Source organism: Mauremys mutica, chromosome 4 (genome assembly GCF_020497125.1).
Source record: "Mauremys mutica isolate MM-2020 ecotype Southern chromosome 4, ASM2049712v1, whole genome shotgun sequence".
Lineage (NCBI taxonomy): Eukaryota > Metazoa > Chordata > Testudines > Geoemydidae > Mauremys > Mauremys mutica.
Window position 1 is genome coordinate 147525306 of NC_059075.1, and position 16220 is coordinate 147541525.

Consider the following 16220-nt stretch of genomic DNA (forward strand, 5'->3'; position numbering starts at 1 on the left):
CTCTGCTCAATAGGCTAGACTGGCTCCTTGGTATAAACTCCCCCATCCCTGTCAGTAGCAGGGCAGTTATCTTCCTTATCATAAACCCAGCCCAGCCCCCCTCTCCCGTTAGAACCCCCTCCACCCCCGGCCAGCCTGCAACCCCCCCACTATATAATGCCCCGGCAGCCCGGGCCAGCCCTGTTCCCGCTAGAACCCCTCCCCCGCCCGGGCCAGCCCCTCTCCCCCTATATAACCCCCGTGCAGCCCGGGCCAGCCCCTCTCCCCCTATATAACCCCCCCCAGCCCGGGCCAGCCCCCCTCTATAACCCCCCCGCAGCCCGGGCCAGCCCCCCTCCCGCTATAACCCCCGCCCGGGCCAGCCCCTCTCCCCCTATATAGCCCGGGCCAGCCCCCCTCTCCCCCTATATAACCCCCCCCCCCCCGCAGCCCGGGCCAGCCCCTCCCCCGCTATAACCCCCCCGTGCAGCCCGGGCCAGCCCCTCCCCCGCCGGCCAGCCCCGCGCGGGGCACGCCGGGAGCCGCGGCCCCGGCCCCACCTGCTCGGCCGAGGTGAGGGTTCTCACGCCGTCGTCCCGCAGACGCTCCCGGCCGGGCGGGGGCCCGGAGGCGGCCGCCATGCTCCGCAGCGGAGGGAGAGGCGGGGAGCCCGACGGCGGCTCGGCGGGGACAGAAAGGCTCGGGCCGGGCGCGATCCGCTCGGCGGCTCCCCCTCACGGCCGCAGGGCGCCAGTGCAGGCGGCCGAGCGCGGCGCCCAGGTGGGGCCCTCCCCGCGGACGGCCGGCGCGGCGCCGGCTGGGCTCCCCCTACCGGCCCTGGCCGGGACTGCAGCGCTGCCTTCCCCCGCCTGTGCGCTCCTGGCGCACGCGTGGGCACATGCCGCCCCGGTCGCCTGCGTGGCCTCCCTCCCACGTGTGCTCCTGCCGTCCCCTCTGCGTGCCCCTAGCAAGCCCCCTTCCCATGGGTCCCCCCCAGCATGTCTTCCGCATGTCCCTAGCATGTCCTCCTCCCTTGCGGTGTGCCCCAACGTGTCCCCTTCCTGCGTGTGCCCTTAGCATGTCCACTGTATGCCCCTAGCGTATTGTCTGCATGCCCCAGCATGTCCCATTCCCACATGTGCCCCTAGCATGTCTCCTTCCCCCATATGCCCCTGGCATATTGTCTGCATGTCCCATTCCCACGTGTGCCCCTAGCATGTCCCCTGCATGCCCCTAGCATGTCCCCTTCCCACATGTGCTCCTAGCATGTCCCCTCCATACCCCTAGTGTGTCCCCCTCCACGTGTGCCCCTAGCATGTCTCCTTCCCCCATATGCCCCTGGCATATTGTCTGCATGTCCCATTCCCACGTGTGCCCCTAGCATGTCCCCTGCATGCCCCTAGCATGTCCCCTTCCCACATGTGCTCCTAGCATGTCCCCTCCATACCCCTAGTGTGTCCCCCTCCACGTGTGCCCCTAGCATGTCTCCTTCCCCCATATGCCCCTGGCATATTGTCTGCATGCCCCAGCATGTCCCACTCCCACGTGTGCCCCTAGCATGTCTCCTTCCCCCATATGCCCATAGCATATTGTCTGCATGTCCCCTTCCCACATGTGCTCCTAGCATGTCCCCTGCATGCCCCTAGCATGTCCCCTTCTCACATGTGCCCCTCACGTGTCCCCTGCATACCCCTAGTGTGTCCCCTTCCACATGTGCCCCTAGCATGCCCTGTGCCCCAGGTGCCCTTAGCATGTCCCCTGCATGCTTGTACTGTGCCCACTCCCACATGTGTTGCTACCATGCCTTCCCCTCCTGCATGCCCCAGTGTTTCCGCCGCATGCCCCTGGAGCATCTTGCTTCCCTGTGTCCGTAGCATGGCCCCCATGTGCCCCTTGTTCCTCAAATACCTCCCAGTGCCAACGGCAAGGGGGTTACAGGAATGTCCTGACTGATGCATACTTGTACATTCTGGGTCACCAAAGAGTGTAATGGGAGGTCTTAAATGAAAGCCGGGGTCCCACTGATGACTGTTACCCTTGTGAAATGCATGTACAGCTAGTAAGGAGTTCTGTGTGTATTCTGCAAATTCGTTCTTGGGGTGAGTATCACAGCGGGAGGGTTCCTGTGGATTGACCTCTGTATTGACCTCTCCCTCCCTTGGGATGTAAACTACACCAGTAAGCTAACACTGCAGGCACACTTGCATATGAAGTCAACAGAGAAATGTGAAGTCAACAGGGAAGAGCCCAGAGGAGGGTTATACTGTCTCCGAGGTCAGACAATGAACTTTGGGGATACAAGTAGAAGGCAAGAAAGACGCCCCCATATCCTGTGCCTAGGAGGTAAACGGGATCACAACCAGCATTGGCTGAAGATGCTGCTGAAGGCTTTGGGTGAGATAAACCTCAGTCCCTAGAAAGCAAGTTGAGGATTTGGTTTATATGTAATCTTTTGTTTCCATGATCCTTGCCCAGCATCTCTTGAATCTTGGTAATAAACTTCACAATTTGCCTGCGTGGTTTTGACCTGCCCCGACTAGGGTGACCAGACAGCAAGTGTGAAAACTCGGGACAGGGGGTGGGGGGTAATAGGAGCCTATATAAGAAAAAGACCCAAAAATCGGGACTGTCCCTGTAAAATTGGGACATCTGGTCACCTAGCCCTGATGCCTCATGCCAATAGTCCCTGTTGAACAGGTTCCAGATCAGGCAAGGTCTCTGGGCGGCCAACCAGTATCGCTGGGGCCTTTGTGACATCCCTGTGTGCAGCTGTGACACAACACAGACCATGACGCACATTGTCGATGAATGCCTCTGACTAGGTTCAGCGGTAGCCTAGAAGAACTGCATCATGCCACTGAAGATGCCATCACTTGGCTAGATAACTATGCACACGCTAAATAAATAAACTTCCCCTTGTTTTCACTATAAATTAGGGCTGTCGATTAATCGCAGTTAACTCACGCGATTAACTTAAAAAAATTAATCGCAATTAACAAAATTAATCGTGATTAATCGCAGTTTTAATTGCACCGTTAAACAATAGAATACCAATTGATATTTATTAAATATTTTGGATGTTTTTCTACATTTTCATATTTACTATATTCTGTGTTGTAATTGAAATCAAAGTGTATATTATTTTAATTACAAATATTTGCACTGCAAAAATGATAAAAGAAATAGTATTTTTCAATTCACCTCATACAAGTACTGTACTGCAATCTCTTTGTTGTTAAAGCGCAACTTACAAATGTAGATTTTTTTTGTTACATAACTGCACTCAAAAACAAAACAATGTAAAACTTCAGAGCCTACAGGTCAACCCAGTCCTACTTCTTGTTCAGCCATGTCCTGGGGAATGGTGGTTGAAGCATAGGGTGACCAGATGTCCCGATTTTATAGGGACAGTCCCGATTTTTTGGTCTTTTTCTTATATAGGCTCCTATTACCCCCCCCCTCCTGATTTTTCACACTTGCTGTATGGTCACCCTATTGAAGCATGAAGGGACATATGAATCTTTAGCGCATCTGGCATGTAAATATCTTGCGACACCGGCTACAGAAGTGCCATGCGAATGTCTGTTCTCACTTTCAGGTGACATTGTAAACAAGAAGCGGGCAGCATTATCTCCTGCAAATGTGAACAAACTTGTTTGTTTGAACGATTGGCTGAACAAGAAATAGGACTGAGTGGACTTGCCGGCTCTAAAATTTTACATTGTTTTGTTTTTGAATGCAGGGTTTTTGTACATAATTCTACATTTGTAAGTTCAACTTTCATGATAAAGAGATTGCACTACAGTACTTGTATTAGGTGAATTGAAAAATACTTTTTCTTTTGTTTTTTTACAATGCAAATACTTGTAATAAATAAATATAAAGTGAGCAGTGTACACTTTGTATTCTGTGTTGTAATTGAAATTAATATATTTGAAAATGTAGAAAACATCCAAAAATATTTAAATAAATGGTGTTCTATTATTATCAGTACGATTAAGCGCGATTAATTTTTTTAATCGCTCGACAGCCCTACTATCAATACATCTCAGGGCTGTGATATTTACCAAGGAGCTGGTCCTGAGCAGAACCAGACAAGTTGGGGTGTACGCTGCTCCCTTGGGGATAGCAGCGCTGCTATTCCTGTGAGTATCGGCAGACAAGGGGCTTGGCACTACAGGGGAATGCTTTGTAGGGGCTCAGAGACTGGGGTGTCCCATTGTTAACCCGCAAGGCAGAGTAAAGGCTGGCAGAGCCCAGAGGAGAATGTGTGGGTGGCTCACAGCCTGGTGGGGTCAAGGAGCTGACACCAGTTAAGCACAAGCAAGTCTCCCTCATGCTGGAGGCAAAGGGGTGTGTGTGTGACAAAGTGGGGATTTTTCATAATATTTTGTATGACTACTCTGTGTGTATCAGTTTCCCCGGGGTGTCCCGATGTCCCGATTTTATAGGGACAGTCCCGATTTTTGGGTCTTTTTCTTATACAAACTCCTATCACCCCCCACCCCCGTCCCGATTTTTCACACTTGCTGTCTGGTCACCTTAGTTTCCCCTATGTGCTGCATGGTTAACTAGGTGGGGAGATAAGGCTGTTTGCTCTTTGCAGAGAGACAGATGTGACTGTCGCCTAGCTCTCTGGGGCCTGGGCCCAGACAATGGCTCGGCCGTTTGGTACCTAGCAACTAACAACCATGGACAACAGGAAGCCAGCTGGTTCGGCCAGCTGGAGAACAAAGGGCCAGGTGACCAAGTTTGCCAGGGAACTAGAACAAAGGATGGAGGAGGGGCCCTTGGGGGGTTGTTATGTGTGGGTCGTTGGAAGCAGGACACACAGAAGGACTGGGACTGAGAGAGAGCCCTGAGCTCCGGACTGACCCAGATGCTGGAACTTTCCATTCTCTGTGCTAACCGAAGGACTTTCTAGGCTGTGGTCCAGACACCTCAGAAACCCTCCTGCTGTTACAGCACTGGCTGAGAGTCCCTCTTGGGGGTGCATCATTCCCTTGGGGGGTACAAGTCTTCCACAAGTGTCCAGTCCAGGTGGACTCGCTGCAGGGAGCTCATGGCGGCTCCGAGGTTCGCCCCTAGGAGGTGGTGAAGCCAGGGGCTCACCCCAGTGACCGAGTGACCTGTAGGGGCTGATGCACTGAAGGGCTCCTCCCAGGGACTGTTCCAGAGCCAGATGAGAGCACCAGCTCTGTTGATCCGTGACAGGGGTAACAAGGTGATTCGCAGGGCTGAGTACCCCAAGAAACATCACACCCCTAGCATGGCCCCCAAGGTTGTCTCCTTCCCCATAGCTCCTGCATGCTGGGCACTGGTGCAGACCCCCCCAACCAGGATCAGGACCCCCAATTCCCATTGTGCCAGGTGCTATGCAGACTCCAGCTTAGATCAGAGGCCCGTTGTGCCAGGCGCTGCACAGACACCTAGCAAGAGATAGCCCTGGCCCTAGCTGAGATCAGGGCCCTGCTGTGCTGGGAGCTGGACTGGAAGGAACATCAAGAGCTCATCAAGTCCAGCCCCCTGGCTGAGGCAGGACCAAGGAAAGCTAGACCATCCCTGGCTGGCATCTGTCCAACCTGTTCTTAAAACCTCCAGTGACGGGATTCCACAACCCCCCTTGAAAGCCTAGTCCAGAGCTGAACTATCCTTATAGATAGAAAGGGTTTTTTTTCCTAATATCTAACTTAAATCTCCCTTACTGCAGAATAAACCAAATTACTTCTTGTCCTATCTTCATGGAGAACAATTGAGCACTGTCCTCTTTATAAAAGCCCTTAACATATCTGAAGAGCGTTATCAGCTCCCCCCCACCCCCTAGTTTTCTTTTCTCAAGACGAAACACATCAGTTTTTTTCGAACCCGAGTCTTTTACATGGCAGCCCCACGTTCCATTCACTTAGACACACGGCCTTTCAGAATGAATTTGCCGGGACTATGTGCTTGGCTATGCTGTCTATAAAATACAGACCCGTCTTCACAGATGAATGAGCAATATGTAAATACAAGGAATCACTAGCTGGGCATCCTAACTCTAACCACAGACCCCACTCCTCTCTGAGAGTTGGGGAGAGAACCCAGGAGTCCTGACTTCCTCCAACTCAGTAGAGCCCAATCCTCGCCCAGGGCTAGAACCCAGGAAGCCAGAGCTCTATCATTCTATTGTTGTCTGACAAATAGTTGTTGTGTGACTCACTGGCAAAGTGTGTGGTTTGTTCCCCTCTAGTGCCAATGAACATACAGGGTAACAGCCCTTCTAACGCAATCTGTTTGCCGACTCCTAAGCTGGGGCACAAGGCCTTGCTCAGCAGTCAGAGGTGTGAAATGCGCAGAATTATTAACCCGGGCAGCAGGAGAGCGGAGGCTGGCCTACAGGCTCCCAGCTCAGTGCGTTTTCCCATTCTGAGAGTGCAGGGGTAGGGGGGAATTGGATGCTACCACCCGCTTCCCTCTTGGTGCAGGGAGCTGTATTCTTGAGCAGCCATTGACCAAAGAGCTCATCTAGCCCTGATCCATGTCAGTGCCTGTCCTAGAGGCTGGAGCAAGCGGCCCAAATCAGAGCACATGTCCCCAGTGACTGCTGGTGCTCTGAGTTTCCTGCCCGAGGGGTAGATCAGGCAACCTTCCCCCATGCCGGGCGGGGAGCAGTTACTCACGCATCAGTAAGAGCGACAGCTGCGCTGCCCAGCCCTTGCTGAGCTCCTGCTGGGTCCCAGGAGGCCGTGGCTGCCTGCCCCTGTCCCCCAGCCTCACCAGAGCAGTCCACACTCTGGTTGGGGGCAGAGCCTGCCCACAGTGAATGGCAGGCAGTGGGCGCTGGCTGGTCCTATTGAGGACAGGAGAGCAGAAGCCCCAGCTGCCCCTTCCACTTGGGCTAGTTCTCTCCCTCATGGGGTCATGTTGTAACCCTGGCCCTGGCCCCTGCTGCAGCTGGCAGAACACTGCCCGGGGAGAGAGACGCCCATGGAGAGGGACGGGATGGGAATCCGCTCAAAGGGGCCGTGGGAAGGCGGCTAGAGACAAAGAGATGGTGCTGGGTGAAGAGGGGATTTGCTGAGGAAGCTGGACCGCGAAGGGCCGTGTGCCAGGAGCCCGGCTGCGAGGGCACAGAGCGTGTGACGAGGTAGGGTTACCCTGGTACACTGATGCCTGTGGAACGGGGTTGGTCCTGTGGGTGAGGAGCTGTCTTTGGTGGGGAAGCTGCTTGAAAGAGCTGCAGTCATCGCGCCAGTGAAGCAAAGCAGCGTGGCAAGCCAGAGGGAGGCGAAAACGGGCAGGCGGGGGTGAAACTGGACTTCGCAGCCAGGGGACAGCGGCTTGAGTCCTTCTTGGAGTGATGCAGCAGGGGGTGGAAAAACTCCTTTTACTAGGATGGTATTTTCCAGTTTAGTATTTTCCTAAGCAAGCACTTGATGTCACTTTCCATTATTTCTCATCTATTGTTCTTCGATTATTTCTATTCTATTATTCTTCCTGCCAAATTTCTGGGGGGTTCCTCTATGAAGTTTAAAAAGGAAGGGTCTGTCCGGTGTGTTGCTTTGCCTCTGCCTCTCTTCCCGGTTGGCAGAGCCTAGCCAAGGCCTGGGTCACCAGTCAATTTCCTCCGACAGCCAAGCCCCGAGGGAGACTCCTGCAGTCTGTGCACAGAAAGGTGTCGTTCTGCAGGTGAACATTGGCCAAATATATCTGTATGCAGTTGGCAAAGGCAACATAGTCCGGCCGGTAAAAGATGCTAACGCCTGCATGGAGTGTGTGTGTGTGTGGGGGGCTCCTTGTCAATGGGATCCCCTTTTCCTCGTGCACAGCCCCGGTGCTGGGCGATCAAGCCACATTTCTGTGTGTGCTCTCTCTGCTTCATATCGGTTGCCATGGCAGATCTCCATGGCCGTGCCCTCAAATCCTGCAGGAACGGGGAGCCTGCTCAGTGCTGCTCGATAGGCAGCGGCAGGCCTGAGCTAACACACAGCGCGGACTCTGCTCCGAGGGCGATGGTGCCTCCCGCTGCCTCATTGCAGTCGGTCCGAGCTGCCTCCAGCAGGGGAGGGAACAAAATGATTGGTGTCTCCCAGCGCAAGGACAAGGGGGTGATCGATGGAAGAAAAAGGGGGCATTCTGAAAATCGCTACAAGGAAATCCCTTCTCACCCAGTGGGTGATCGGCCTGTGGAACTCCCTGCCACAAGGTGTAAGGGCCAAGAGCTGAGCCAGGTTCAAAAGGGGACTGGACGTTTCTGTGCAGAATGAGACTATCCAGCATTGGAATTGCTGATGCTGGCACACATTCTGGCAGGGATACGAGCCCTCTGGCTTCAGGACATGAGCCCAGCGCTGCGAGAGACCAGGATGAGACCTGTGGGAGGAGCAGATTATCCTGCAGCTGCTATGGTGGGGGTCCTACCCCTTTGTCTAAAGCACCTGGTTCTGGCCACTGTCAGGGATGGGATCCTGGACTGGGGTCTGATCCAGGCTAGCAGGGCCTATGCCGCCGTGAATCTGAGTGGCTATTTATTCCATGTAATACAGCAGCACCCGATCTGCGTTGGGGCTCCTTGTGCCTGGCTCTGCAGACCTGCAGAATAGACACAGGCCCTGCCAACCTTGAGTTGGATGAGCCAAAACGCCCACCTTTCTCCTACCCTGGTTAACAGCAGTGCCCTGCAGCAGCTGCCTGACACAGCAATTCACCACGGGGTTACTGCAGCGTATGTGGCTGGGAGCCTGGACTCCTGGGTCCTTTCCAGAGTCTGACACCCACGTGTGACCCGGGACACGTAGCTCCAAGTGGACACCTGTCTGTGCTCCAGTCCCCCCTTTGAGAACTGGGGTAACGCACCTTGGTAAAGCGAGCTGCGATCCTGGGTTGCGAGATGCTCTCTCCATTCAAAGGGTTATTATTAAAGGGGCAGGTGCAGAGCTCCTTACAGCTGAGTGGCCGAACGGTTTCTGTTACGTTCTTCGTGAAGAGCTCGGATGCCGCCATGGCGTGGTGCAGCGGGGATCTGGAACGTTAGCAGGGGTTGGATAGTCTTAGGGTCAGCGAGGTTACAGGTGCCTTTCGGGGGCTACCAGAGCAAGCTGCTCTGATTTGCCAGCTGTTGAAAAGCACCGTTTCCTGTCTGAGCTTCACTCGGTAGAGCTTGCTACTAAAATCCTCCAGCCTCCCATCAGCACCTGCGTGCACTGCCCCAGTGGTTCCCCTCAGTGTGCCACACGTAGCTGGGGCAAATGCTTCCTGCTTCCCCACCAGGGACCTTCCTGGCTGAGGGGAAAGTGCACTAGGTTGGGAGCCAGCAGACTATGAGTTTATGCCTCATGTCTCCTGACTGCTGTCCAAGCTCTGTGTCCTTCACAACCCTTGTAGCTGAGCCAGGCTAGCTATCCCACTGAGACGTTTCGCAGGGCTGGAAGAGAAGTCTGCTCTCTGATGTGGGCCAGCCCAAGCCTCAGCCATGCTGTCAGAAAGAAGCTGCCAAATCTAAGCCTTTGGCTACATTGTCTGGAAAATGAGGCTATTCACCATTTCAATGTGTTACGCATTTTCCTCTTGTGGCTGCTCTGCAGATAACAACCTACATCTGCTGCCAGTGCCACCTACTGTAGATGATCCTTTAGTTCAGGTGGTAGAGGCCCATGCTGAAAGCCCAGAATTCAAACCTTGCTAATGCAAAGGATGGAGGTTTATGGATCACCCATCACAGAATGTTTTTCAATCAACCTAGGCAATTCTGTACAATTAAGTTCGTGAAAAGAATGTTCAAGTTGCAAAGTCCAGCGCTCAAAAGTTAGCAAATGTCAGAATAATAAGGGTTGCTTTTGCAACCTGAATTCAGCTGTCTGCATTATGAGACAGTCTATAACAATGGTCCCCAAACTTTTTACCTTGCACCCCCCTTACTCCTGTCCATGCCGCCCCCCGAGCTGAGGCTGTGGCTATGGGAGAGGGAGGGATGCAGACAGGGATAAGGGGTCTGGGGCCACAGCTCAGGGCAGGCTTGGGGCGGGATCTCCCTCTCCGGCACCCATGGGGGCTGGCCCAGGTTCTAGCCATGCCCCCCCCCCGACATTCCTCTGTGCCCCCTGGGGACCTCTGGGCTATAATTATGTGATCACAGGTTTCTTTTTGCCCTCAGGCCCTCTGCATCATTCAGTGCACAAGCTGACCTTTTTCGTTTCAGATAAAATGTTTCAGCTGCTTCAGAGAATAATATGAGAGGGAAATACATTCTTTTGCCCTCAGGGCATCATTTCAGAAAAATTCTGGGGCAGGCAAAGTTGTGCCAGTACAGAGAACATAATATGTGATTATATTTGTGATGTTATTGACATAAACTGTGATGGTATAGATCATTGTTGCAACCCGGGTCTTGTACAGAGGAGGCCAAGTGGGGTGTCTACGGGAAGGTTGTAGTTTGCTGGTTATGATTATGCTGTCTGTATGTGTTATCATTTTTGTATTCAAAGTTATGAATATTGGCTATGTACTTAACTTGTTTGATTCTAAGTAGCCTTAGGGCTTGGCTACACGGGAGAGTTGCAGCGCTGGTGGTGGGTTTACAGCGCTGCAACAGTGAAGCATTTGGTCAGCTTCCTGAGGTCTCAGTAAGTGCCCAATCAAGAAACACTTCACTGACAATGGACTTTGGGAGACGCCAACCCACATCTGAGCTTTCCTGGGGATGTTCAAACTAACATGTAAACAATGGCGTTGGCCTGCAAAAAGCTGATTCATTCATAGACAGGTGATTGCAAACTCCATCTTGTTGAGGGGTGTGATGAAGTGGGGGATTGTCTTGTTTTTCCAGTGGGTTGCATGCAGAGGGGGTGGGACTCAGTTTCCCTGGGTGTTACTGGTTTAACAAGGTGAGGGGAGAGGGAGTTTGCTGTTACAAAGGACCAGCAAGGGAACTTGGGACCCCAGCCAATGGCCTGGAGAATGGACACCCCAGTGACTGGTGACCTGGAGGCCCAGCTCAGGAGTCGCAGCCAGTTCTGGCCAGTGGGAGGACAATGGGCTGCGAAGTGAGGACCCTGGTGACCTAACCAGCCAGTTCCAGCCAGAGAGGGAGAGAGGACAGAAGAGAGGAGAGGAGGCCCAGGCGACCCTGTTTACCTGGACAGAAGACAATGGACAGAGGCGGGGCTTGGGGGAGGTGATATCAGATGCCCAGCTGGGAAGCAGGGGTGGGGCTCTGGGCTGGAGGGGGGAGCAGGCAGAGCCCACCTGGATGCAGGGGAGACTTGGATGTGCTGTGCTGAGGGAGGCCAGGCCTGAGGGCCCTGAGAGTTTCCTGTGCTGTGTTCAAACGCTCAATAAATCCTCCTGTTTTACGCTGGCTGAGAGTCACTCCGGCCTAGAGAACAGGGTTGCATTATTCCCTTTGGGAGTGGAGGCCCCGGGGGTCCAGAGCGAGTGGACTCCCTAAGGGGGCCCACAGTGAGAGACAGACGTGCTAAGGCTCGGAGAGGTGCGGCTCCAGGAGGCTGAGGGGCCTAACCCCCGAGAGAGAGTGGACCCCTGAGAAGGGCTGTCACACTGAAGGGGGTTCCCCCCAGGGACCCTACGGGGCCAAGAGTGGGCACGACCTGTGAGTCCGTGACAAGGGGATTTTACACAGGAGAACAAAGGGGTTTCCACCCACAAGAGAAATAATCTATGAGGCCCTGGGAACTCCTCCATTTGGTCTTCAGCTGGCTGAAGAGGTAGCCTCTCCACCCCAAAGAGACGCTTGAAAGAAACTGGAACAAAGGACAGTAACTATGGGGGTGTGAGTGATTGCTGTACCCAGACTAGGAAGGGGTCTAGTCTGTGAAAGAAGCTTATTGGAACATCTCTGAGGGAGAGATTTACCTGCATTTAGTTTCCTACTGTATTAGGCTTAAACTTGCGTGTTTTTGTTTTATTTTGCTTGACAATTTACTTTGCTCTGTCTGTCATTACTTGGAATCACTTAAATCCTACTTTTTATACTTAATAAAATCACTTTTTGCTTATTAATGACCCAGAGCAAGTAATTAATTCCTGGGGGAGCAAACAGCTGTGCATCTCTCTCTATCAATGTTATAGAGGGTGGACAATTTATGAGTTTACCCTTTATAAGCTCTACACAGAGTAAAACGGATTTAATTGGGGTTTGGATCCCATTGGGAGCTGGGTATCTGGGTGCTAGAGACAGGAGCACTTCTTAAGCTGTTTTCAGTTAAGTCTGCAGCTTGTGAGAGGCGTGGTTCAGACCTGGGTCTGTGTTGCAGCAGGCTGGCGTGTCTGGCTCAACAAGACAGGGTACTGAAGTCTCAAGCTGGCAGGGAACACGGGCTCAGAGGTAGTCTCAGCACATCAGGTGGCAGCCCCAAGGGGGTCTCTGTGACCCAACCCGTCACAATATTATAGTCTGCAAAGTTGGGAGCAGGGGGATCAGAAAGTGGGGCATGTTGACCTATGAACAGTCAAGGAGGGAACCAAGGTTTTGGGGGAGGGGCAACTGCCCCCCTCCCCATGCACCATAGTAAATGACACCCCTGTTTTGCCCATGTTAAAAAATTCTTATAACTGTTTCATTGAGAAGCTCTAGCACGTCCATGTTTTGCAGCAGAGGCTTGAAATTTGGCAGAGGGGTGGCCCTGATGGCCTTGCTATTCCGGCAAAACTCCACCTACATCTGGCACAATTAGCAACCTTTTAAAAAAATCTCAGTTTGCACATGCTCAGTAGAGACTTGTTAGAGTTGGGCAGCTAAAATCTCAGTAGCGTCCATGCTCCAGCCAAGGGCTGGAGAACTGTCCCTACAATTGCTGCTCCTGTGGGCGACAGGGGAGAATTGCAGACCATAGGGGAGGGGGGACAAAGGCAGGAGCAGAGGGGGCGAGGAGTGGGGGGAGAGGATATAAGAGGGGAAGGAATTGTAGAAGGGAGAGGCTAGGAGTGGGGGTGGGGAGGCAGTAGCAGGAGCTGGGGAGTGGAGATTGGAGCAGAAGGGGACAGGGAGGGAAGCGGGGCAGAAGAGTGTAACCACTAGACACTCCTCTCCAGACCCTGGATTGGATCCCAGGATCCCTGAGAGTCTCTATATGCCTCTGCTGTCAACAAATAGCTATCAAAGCTACTGGTAAAGTCTGTGTCTCCATCCCCCTCTGGTGGCAGGTGCAAATATTGCACTGGGCAGAGCACAGTAACGGGGGCACTGCCAGAGGAGCCCGTACAAAGGCGAGGACACAGAACACCCTGTAAATCTGTGACACTGAGCGCTCACAGCTGGAACCGCAGTCACTGGGACCTGTATTTCGAACACATAAACTGCTGTATAACGCTAAGTACTATGGAAGATCAGGCCCTGATTGGGCAGCCACACTTAGTGGGCACTTGGCAGTGGTGGCCTTAATCTCTGTGTGCCTCAGTTTCCTGTGTGCGTAAGGATAATGTCTTCAACCAGGTAATTCATTAATGTTTGAGAAGCTCTCAGACACAAGGCTGAGAGCACCACAGGAACGCCCAGGAGGAAATGCACAGTTCTGTGTTTGGATGGGCAGTAAATAATGCAGGGACCACACACTGAATCGGGAGGCTAAAAGGCAGTTGCCCATGCACAGAAGGAGGCAGGGTCCTGTGGAAACAGTAGCACGTGATCATGCCGTTAAAGACTGTAGCATAATGCACATGAGCACGGGGCAGAGTTACAGCCGTGCGGGCATCTCCTAATTTTCAAGGGCTCCACTTTGCAACCTGAATGTTCTGTCAATGAAGGGCTTTTTATGACATTATTCCTACAGCTTGCCACTGCCCTATACCCGCAGCATTGTTATCGCAGTGCATGGGACGCTGGTTCTCCAAGGGAGAGCTGCGGGGTGGAATTTCACTGCCTGTAGAACTCAGAGCCACTGGCAGAGTCGGTGTCTGGAGATGGGAAGTTCACCACACCACTGGAAGTACTGGCTTGCTGAGGGGGCTCTGCTAGGCTTGAATGATGGCAAGAGAGGGGAGAGCAGCGAATGTTGCCAATAAAGGGGATGGGATGACTATTAGCTGTAGTTCGAGCAATAGGAATTGCAGCCGTCTGAGCTGAAGGGAATTACTCTGAATGGCCAGTCCTATTCCTCTGGCTTTGGAAGGCAGAGAAATTAAACTAGGATACAGGCAGGGGCGGCTCTAGACATTTCGCCACCCCAAGCACGGCGTCACACCACGGGGGGGCGCTCTGCCGCTGGCCTGTCCCGCGGCTCTGGTGGACCTCCCGCAGGCATGCCGCCGAAGGCACCCTGCCTGCCGCCCTCCCGGCGACCGGCAGAGCCCCCCCCCCGCGGCATGCTGCCCCAAGCACGCACTTGGCGTGCTGGGGCCTGGAGCCGCTCCTGGATACAGGTGTGTTGTGTAGCACTGAGAGACCCCTGTTGTGCAGGGCGCTGCACAGACACACAGAAGAGAATCCCTGCCCCAGCTGAGATCAGGGCCTTGTGGTGCCAGGAGCTGCAGACACACAACGAGAGACAGGCCCTGCCCCAGCTGAGATCAGGGCCCCATTGGGCTGGGCACTGCACAGACACACAGAAAAAGACAAGACCTGCCCTGAACAGCTCACAGTCTAAACAGACAAGGGATGAGAGGGGAAGGCACTTGCCTGAGGTAACCCCAAAGGTCCATATTTCCCTTAGCTGGGTGCTCCCTCTATGCTTGGACTCTTTGGGTTAATCTGGTCTCACCAGAGACCCCCATGGCTAGTAAATGTTGTTCTGTAGCCTCATTCCCCCCACAAATCCCAGCGCTGCTCACACGCTGCACTCACACAGCTTAGCTGCCCTGTGCTCAGACCCTACGGCAACCAGCACAGTGTTAGAATGTGGAACACAACCAGGGCAAATGGCTGAGTCCCTGCTCTCTGCCTTCGCACCTGATTCTCCAGGGCACGGAGGTATTTGAAAGCTGATGCCACCAAGCTTTCTCCTTCAGGCCAGCACGGTCCCATACCCACCAGAGGTGCACCATGCTTTGCAGCTCCCACAAAGCCAGGCACCAGAGACATACAGGGATGTCCTAGGGACTTGCCTCGGCACGGCATCCCTCCTCTGTGCAGAGATTAGATCTGCAGCTGCAGGACCGTGCCCATGGTGTGACTTGGCCAACAGAGGTGCTCTGGGGCTGGGAGATGGAGCTGCCGGCAGGGCAGGATTACCGCAGTCCAGGGCTGCAGACATACTCAAACACGGCTCCGTCCTCACACTGTGGCCCCGCCCCACCCCACCTCTTCTTGGGGTGGTAATGGCAGGGACCACCCTCACAAAAGCCATCTGGTGGGGTCTGCCCATCTCCCTGGGTCGCTGCTTCCCTGGCTGCCTGTAGGAGAGGGTTTGTCCTGGAGGGGGAGGGCTTGGCTCCGCTAGGGTGACCAGATGTCCCAATTTTATAGGGACAGTCCGGATTTTTTGATCTTTTTCTTATATAGGCGCCTATTATCCCTCACCCCGTCCGATTTTTCACATTTGCTGTCTTGTCACCCTAGGCTCCGCCCACCTGAGCATGGGGCTCTGTGTGGAGGCGCCAGCTGACCCCAGCACAGTCACGCTAGGCTGATGGCAGCCGGACTGTGTCACGCGTCCTCTCCTGAGGTGGTGGCAGTGGGTTCCAGAGCTAATAGGGGCACCTCCCCCTCCTCCCAGCAATGGGCTCTGGGATGGGCTCTCTGCAGACTCAGACAGTGTGGCTGAGTTGGTAACACCTTGCGCAGCTGCCCCCACCCCATTGATGGGCTCAGGCTCTCGGCAGACTCAGGCAGGGTGGCTGCTTGTTACTCACACCCAGATGAGCTCCCCTATCACCCCACCCAGCGATGGGCTCAGGCTCTCTGCAGACTCAGGCAGGGTGGTTGCCTGGGTCACACGGCGGGGGGCAGCTCCCTCCACCCAGCGATGGGCTCAGGCTCTCGGCAGACTCAGGCAGGGTGGCTGCTTGTCACTCACACCCAGATGAGCTCCCCTATCACCCCACCCAGCGATGGGCTCAGGCTCTCTGCAGACTCAGGCAGGGTGGTTGCCTGGGTCACACGTGGGGGGGGCAGCTCCCCCCACCCAGCGATGGGCTCAGGCTCTCGGCAGACTCAGGCAGGGTGGCTGCTTGTCACTCACACCCAGATGAGCTCCCCTATCACCCCACCCAGCGATGGGCTCAGGCTCTCTGCAGACTCAGGCAGGGTGGTTGCCTGGGTCACACGGCGGGGGGCAGCTCCCTCCACCCAGCGATGGGCTCAGGCTCTC